Genomic DNA, 8,001 nt, shown 5'->3' on the forward strand with positions numbered 1-8,001 from the left:
TTGTGAAATATATGATAAAAGCACAACAAAATTTATACCAAAGGAGAGATGCAGAACTAGGAAAAGGGGTTTGTTCAACAGAAATTGCGAGAGGGCCAGAGACCCAAACACACACAAATGTAATCAATATAGAGCAAGAGGCCAAACCCCCTAACATACAAGCAATGCAAAGATGCGAGAAACAGCAGCAGCAGTAAGGAGAGGGACTGAAAGACTATAAATAAAGTGTGAAAATAAACTTGAGTAAATTTTTTTTAACTACTCTCGACAGTGAAGAAAAACAAATATTCAGACGATTTGTGTTAGAATCATTAATCTTACACTTTCGGTCATATTCAACACAAATATACAGACACACACACACACACACATTCCTGTTGCTGTAGCAGGTGAAGAATTACACACACAGATCACAATAACGTGATGCATCAAATGAACAAATCCACAAGGGCCGTGACGAGGATTCAAACCTGCGTCCGGGAGCATCCCAGACACTGCCTTAATCGACCGAGCTGCAACAGGGTAAAAGGGTTGAAACCAATGGATGGATGTAGCACCTGTAGCACCTGCTACAAGGATGTAGCAGGTGCTCAATTGTCAAAAGTGAAAAATTTGGTTTGTCTTCCGAATGCACCATATCGGTAAATTTTTTAATAATCTTTTAAAAATAGTAAATGCCACTATTTTTGCAAAATTATTACAAGATCTATTATTCTAATAAGGGTTTGATAAAATACAGTAGACTGCCTACTGGTTTTACCTGTAATAAGGTTTGATACAGATGATTATGGATATATTTATATGCTCTTATTGTTAAGAAGTAATTTTTTAAAGAGTATTTTGTAATGAGCAGATGTAATTGTAAGATGTAATTGTGTCTGACACTGATAAAATTATAAACCATTGTAAACAATTTGTTCACTTTCAAAACTTAGGCATATATATATATGCATATAAATAAAAAACAAGTAAATGTAAATAACTTTACCTTGCACCTAGATCCACCAAGCCTGTATTGCGCGCGTTTCAGTACTTCGGAAATCTAGAACTATCTAGAATCTCTAATCTGCAATGAAACAATACATATTATTGCACTTACCAAAACATGGATGAATGTAGAAAATACAGAACTATTGGCTGAATATCAAATAAATGGATTTAATCTATTTCACACAGATAGATATATTAGACCGTGTATGTTAGGTAATACCTAACATACACGTCTCCACACACACTACATTTGAAATGTATTCTCGAAAAGACTACATTTCAACAAAAACGTGCCACAGACCAGTCACAAGACTGAACCTCGTCGAGGCCAAACGTCTAAATGAGAGCATGAACAAGAAAGAAATAATTTTTTAACATCAGGTATCGTACACACACTGAATGCACCTGCAGACACACAACAAGCACTATCAATATAGCAAAGATTACTCCATAAAAAAATAATTAAATTATTGATCAACATGAGAGAGGGTTACCCAACATGAGAGGGTTGTGTTGATTGCCTGAAAATATTTAAATTGTTTAATGTATTGAATGGCATTTTTCAAGTTACAACATTTTTTAAATTACTGAACTAGGTTCTAGGCTTTGCTAGGCTTAATTCAATTATTACAGATGAGCCTAACCTAGCCTAGAACCCAGCGGGTTTTTTTCCTATGTAGAGTGTTGTACATGCTGCTATGGCGGTGTGTCCACTCACAAGATTAGTGGCGCTGCCCAATAAACTCGCCCCCTCGTGGCAAAATTTAAAAAATTTAGAACCTAGTTCAGTAATTTAAAAAATGTGACTTGAAAAATGCCATTCAATACATTAAACAATTTAAATAATTTCAGGCAATCAACACAACCTTCTCATGTTGGCTAACCCTCAGCAGTGCTCAGGCCCCTGTGCCCAGGCCCTGGGGCCTGAGTCCTCAGTTCCATACACTAGCACTGCCAGGCCTCGCCTCCACATACACTAGCACTGCCAGGCCTCGCCTCCACATACACCAGCACTGCCCCTCGCCTCCACATACACTAGCACTGCCAGGCCTCGCCTCCACATACACCAGCACTGCCCCTCGCCTCCACATACACTAGCACTGCCCCTCGCCTCCACATACACTAGCACTGCCAGGCCTCGCCTCCACATACACTAGCACTGCCCCTCGCCTCCACATACACTAGCACTGCCCCTCGCCTCCACATACACTAGCACTGCCAGGCCTCGCCTCCACATACACTAGCACTGCCCCTCGCCTCCACATACACTAGCACTGCCAGGCCTCGCCTCCACATACACCAGCACTGCCCCTCGCCTCCACATACACTAGCACTGCCAGGCCTCGCCTCCACATACACCAGCACTGCCCCTCGCCTCCACATACACTAGCACTGCCCCTCGCCTCCACATACACTAGCACTGCCAGGCCTCGCCTCCAAATACACCAGCACTGCCCCTCGCCTCCACATACACTAGCACTGCCCCTCGCCTCCACATACACTAGCACTGCCAGGCCTCGCCTCCACATACACCAGCACTGCCCCTCGCCTCCACATAAACTAGCACTGCCCCTCGCCTCCACATACACCAGCACTGCCCGGCCTCGCCTACACATACACAGCACTGTAGCCAGCACTAGAATCTAATAATATAATAAAATATAAGTGTTTACTTACGATAATATTTGCATGAAGCGTTTGTCCTCTGTCCGCTGACTGCACTGACGACAAAATGGCCGCTCTGTTGATACTAGCGCGAATGATGCTGTGACGTCACAGATGAGGGCAGCAATGCGCATTTCGTCCCTCGACCCTTAATCATTCCCTCGTATATATAATTGGCGAGACAATTTACTTATCATTTACTTATCTTAGTTAGCAAATAGGGGATATTTGGCTAAGATTTCTGGTAGCAGATCGTTTTGAATGAAATATTTAAACATCTCTGGAACATTTATTATAAAATTGTCTCTGAATTCAATTCAATTCAATTGAAGTCTTTTGGCACTCCATCACATAGTGACAGACGGTGTGCTTGTTGACCCAGTTTACATTTGGTTAGGTCTACATCAGCAGATAATTAGAAATCCCAGAGAGAGTTGAAACACAGTTTAAGCCGAACAGTAGTAACATCTAGAAGTCTGCTGATTTTATTGGATGATCCATAGATGTGTGGCTCCTCTTGCATGATAGTATGATGATAGATGGAATTACTGGTGTCAATTTCACTTTGCCTCAGATCTACAAGATCTTGTTGAAGTTCTCGGTGTACTGCTGCTCTCAGATTGCTCATTGACAATCCAAGGCTACACTCATACGTCTCCTTTAAAGGCAGATTCTTTGGCTAACTTATCAGCTCTATCATGCATTTGGAGGCCAACATGAGATGGAGACCACATGAAATGGACTCTGTTACCATCCTTAATAATTTTGTTGTATTTGTGCCTAGCTTCGGACACGAGCATGTTACAGTTATGTCTTAAAGAGTTGAGAGCATTTAAGGATGATAAGGAGTCACTTACAATTAATGTATCAAGTTTTGAGACTTGTACACATTTCAGTGCAAGGAGCAAGCAAATAGTTCAGTCTGAAAGGTAGAGGCCCAATTGTTTATACGGACTCCCCACTCAAAGTATAGGCCATCGCCCATTGTCAGAACAACTGCACTTCCAGTTGCACCCGTGGTGCGGTGTAGGGAACCATCAGTGTATATGATTTGAGAGAGAGAATGCTCTGTGGACAGAGCATCAATATGGCTTAAGGCGTTTAGCTTTGCCTCAAGACGAAGTTTGGGCTGATTTCTAATTTGCTTCTTGGGTGGAAAGGGAGGGATTAAAACTGGAAAGGGTGTAGCCTCCCACGGTGCAGGAAAGTGCCGTTGTTGTTTCTCTTGGTACAAATCATGAACCTGATACATTCTGAGTTGAGTTCCAGTTTTTGTTATCCATTTGGAACAATGCTGATCTTCAATAAAGAAATTCTGGAGGGCTTCTGTGCAAGGACTAGGATGAGTTAGCCTAAGCATTTTAATACTAATTTGACAGTTAATTTCAGTAACACGATCAACAACGCTCGGAATATTAAGTTCCTTTCTCATATTAAGTATCTTTTGTTGTACGAGGGCAACCAAGGATTATCCTCAAGGCTTCGCTCTGCAATTTTTCAAGCCCTCCAAGCTTTCTTTCAGGCATCAAAACAAGCAGAGGTGCAGCATAATCCACTAAAGATCTGATGTATGCAAGGTACATCATTTTGACAATTCTGACATTGGCACCATAGCCTGAGTGATAACCTGCAACAGCCTTGAGAGCTCGGAGCCTCTCTTTATACTGACGACAGAGTCTGAATACAACAGGACTATACAGTGACACCTCAAGGCCAAGGTATTTGAATCTGTTTACATAGTCAAGCTGGGAGCCATCAGACAATTGCATCTTGCGAACAGCTCCTCCCTGCCTGGGTGGGCGCCGATTTAGTATCTTTGTTTTCTCTGCTGAGATAATTAAACCTAGGTCCTGACATGAGTCTAATACAGAGTTAAGAGTGTTCTGCATGTTAGCATACCCAGTGGTGTGTATCATTATATCATCTGCATACCCAGTGGTGTGTATCTATATCATCATCATACCCAGTTGTGTGTATCATTATATCATCAGCATACCCAGTTGTGTGTATCATTATATCATAGGCATACCCAGTTATGTGTATCATTATATCATCAGCATACACAGTGGTGTGTATCATTATATCATCGGCATACCCAGTTGTGTGTATCATTATATCATCAGCATACCCAGTGGTGTGTATCATTATATCATCGGCATACCCAGTTGTGTGTATCATTATATCATCAGCATACCCAGTTGTGTGTATCATTATATCATCAGCATACCCAGTGGTGTGTATCATTATATCATCAGCATAGCTATAATGATGTGGACGTTGGGTTTGCTCGGTACAGAGTTTAACAGCGTGTTTATTAAGGTATTAAATAAGGTAGGACTGAGGACACCTTCCTGTGAGGTACCTAGTTCGAAGTCTCTTGTTATCATTAATAATTTTGTTGTCTTTGTGTCTAGCTTCAGACACGTGCATGTTACAGTATGTCTTAAAGAGTTGAGAGCAATTAAGGATGATAAAGAGTCACAATTAATGTATCAGTTTAGAGACTTGTACACATTTCAGTGCAAGAAGCAAGGAAAATAGTTCGGATTGAAGGGGGTAGAGGCCCAGTTGTTTATACGGACTCCCCACTCATAAAATAAGCTTTTGATACAGTGCCACATAAAAGACTGATTAAAAGATAGAGGCTCACTATATTGTGGATTCTATATTAAGCTGAATTAGGGCATGGCTATACCAAAGGAATTAAAGATTTAGAATCAATGGGGTTAAGTCGCAACACATGGTTTTACACATGGCCGTTCATGTTTAACAAATTTGCTCTCTTTTTATTCCAGCATAGTTGAGGCAGTTGATAGTGGTAAGGATTGTGATGTTGTGTACCTTGACTTTAGCAAAGCTTTTGATACAGTGCCACATGAAACAATGTTGACCTTCAATAAAGACATTCTGGAAGGCTTCTGTGCAAGAGTTAGGATGAGCTAGCCTTAGCATTTTTATACCAATTTGACAGTTAATTTCAGTAACACGATAAACAACGCTCGGAATATTAAGTTCCTTCCTCATGTTAAGTATCTTTGTGGTACGAGGGGCATCCAAAGATTATCTTTAAGGCTTCGTTCTGCAAGTTTTCAAGCCCTTTAAGCTTTCTTTCAGTCATCAAGGCAAGCAGAGGTGCAGCATAATCCACTAAAGATCTGATGTATGCAAGATACATCATTTTGACAATTGTAACATTGGCACCATAGCCTGAGTGATAACCTGCAACATCTCCAAGAGGGCTTAGGAGCCTCTCTTTATACTGACGACAGAGTTTGAATACAAAAGGACAATACAAGGCAAGTTTTAAGGTATTTGAATCTGTTAACATAGTCAAGCTGGGAGCCATCATACAGTTGCATCTTGTGAACAGCTCCTCCCTGCCTGGGTGGACACCCGTTTAGTATCTTTGTTTCCTCTGCTGAGATATGACTAAACCTAAGTCCTGACATGAGACTAATACAGAGTTAAGGGGCATATCAAACGCAAAAATTCGGAAAAATCGAATATTTTTGAAAAATTTATAAAAATACTACAACGTTCTGGCAACACTTTGGCGCAAACACGATAATGTTATGATATAAATTAAAGTATTTATGGTACATTTCCATGCGTAATTGTGCAGAATCCGGTGCCCCGCGGCTGTGGCGCGCCAAGAGTATTGCGTCGTACGTTCTAAACGTCAATTTTTTCGTAATAACGTCGGAAATAACTATGTATATATGACAACAAATATACACTAATTGGCAACCGTCTCCTAGTGAAGGTGAGTGAGGTACCCAGCTACAGTCACATGGTGTGTCCTGTTGAGAGTGGAGGTGTTGACGCGCACTCCATTTTGGCTCCTGAAATCTCGCCTGTTAGCGTCTAGTGCACAATGACCTATAAACGGAGGACTCGGAAGACAAAGGAAGCCAATTTGGCACGCGGTCGCCGTCTTTGGCAGGAAAAAGAGCCGCTGTAGCACAAGGGAGAGTTATATCAAGTGAGGATGTAGGCGGCCTCCCCGCCTCAGCTGTGAGAGGCCTGACGCCGCCGCCACACGCCTCGACCCTCCTCACACACACTCCTCAGCCCCTCGATGTGTATGGACTGGCCACGACAGTGCCATCTACATCTACTGGTGTGGCAGTGCCATCTACATCTACTGATGTGGCAGTGCCATCTACATCTACTGGTGTGGCAGTGCCATCTACTGGTGTGGCTGGTGTTGCAGTGCCATCTACTGCTGTGGCTGGTGTTGCAGTGCCACCTTGAGGACCCACAATTCGGACCAATTTCAATAGGTTAGTATCTTTTAGTGTTATAATTTGGTATTTTGTAATAATTGTAATATGTATGTGCAGGATATATATATGTATCATTTTTTATTTTTTTATTTTTTTTTTTATTTTTTTTTCGTTTGTTATCAGGGGATGTGCATGGAACTTGCACACCTTGCTCAATGGATGCCTATCTGCAAGGCTGCCAATTATGAACAAAATCTGTCGAAGTCAAGCTCAGCAACAGGTGGCCGAACTTTGATCTTATTTTACTCAGGTAAGTAATTTACAACTTCAAAGTATTTCATAGCTTTCATTTATTAATCAATTTACATGCAAATTACACCTTATATGTAGAGTTTGTGCTTCTACAAAATCTAGTAGACATTTTAGTCCAAAGTCCATTTGTTGATTTTATAAAAATTTATAAACATCATATATTGCATATTTTTCGAAGGGTAACTTTGAAAAATTATATTATTGCACTAAACACTTTATTGATAAAACTGATCACTACAATCCTTTATTATGTGCTAATTTTAATATCTGAGTGTTATAGAAATGATTTTAGTTAACAAATGTGGTCCCTAAAATTATTTGAAAATGTTGAAAATTCGTTGCATAATACGTTGTGTATTTTTTTTCTCCTTTTCTGTTTAGGGTGTGATGGTGAAACTTGGACCAGTTGCAGCCCTTTCTATAACCATTTCATAAATAAATTTATAAGCAAATTGAACAATTTTTAATTTCACCTTGATATGCCCCCTTAAGAGTGTTCTGCATGTTAGCATAACAAGTAGTGTGTATCATTATGTCATCAGCATACCCAGTAGTGTGTATCATTTTATCATCATGTATGATGATACATGATACAAGGAGGTCTAAATTGATCGATCGAACGATCTAAATTGGGTACTGAAATATGGTCAAAAGATTGGTGGATGCCGTTTAATACTGACAAATGTAAGGTTTAAAGGATAGGTAATGACGATAGATCGAGTTACAAGATATAAGCTAGATGCATGCATGGTGCTGAGATTATGAAGTCGAATTATGAAAGGGATCTGGGAGTTATGATTAGTAAGAA

At 40.5% G+C, this 8,001-nt stretch overlaps 2 long non-coding RNA genes across 2 annotated transcripts in view; one reads left to right on the top strand and one right to left on the bottom strand.

Annotated features, from left to right (window-relative positions):
- The window catches only part of LOC138358201 (uncharacterized), a 5,551-nt gene extending 2,172 nt beyond the window's left edge, over positions 1–3,379 (bottom strand). Inside the window, exons 1-2 of the long non-coding RNA XR_011225227.1 lie at positions 2,668–3,379; positions 989–1,066 (exon numbers count right to left, since the gene is read on the bottom strand). This is a non-coding gene — a long non-coding RNA (uncharacterized lncRNA). The remainder of the gene's footprint in view (positions 1–988; positions 1,067–2,667) is intronic.
- Positions 3,380–6,489: 3,110 nt separating this feature from the next.
- LOC138358202 (uncharacterized) lies at positions 6,490–7,653 on the top strand. Its single transcript, XR_011225228.1, has 3 exons — positions 6,490–6,938; positions 7,065–7,191; positions 7,575–7,653. It is a non-coding gene; the product is annotated as an uncharacterized lncRNA (long non-coding RNA).
- Positions 7,654–8,001: the final 348 nt, after the last annotated feature.

This window comes from Procambarus clarkii, chromosome 82 (assembly GCF_040958095.1).
Source record: "Procambarus clarkii isolate CNS0578487 chromosome 82, FALCON_Pclarkii_2.0, whole genome shotgun sequence".
NCBI classification, from domain to species: domain Eukaryota; kingdom Metazoa; phylum Arthropoda; class Malacostraca; order Decapoda; family Cambaridae; genus Procambarus; species Procambarus clarkii.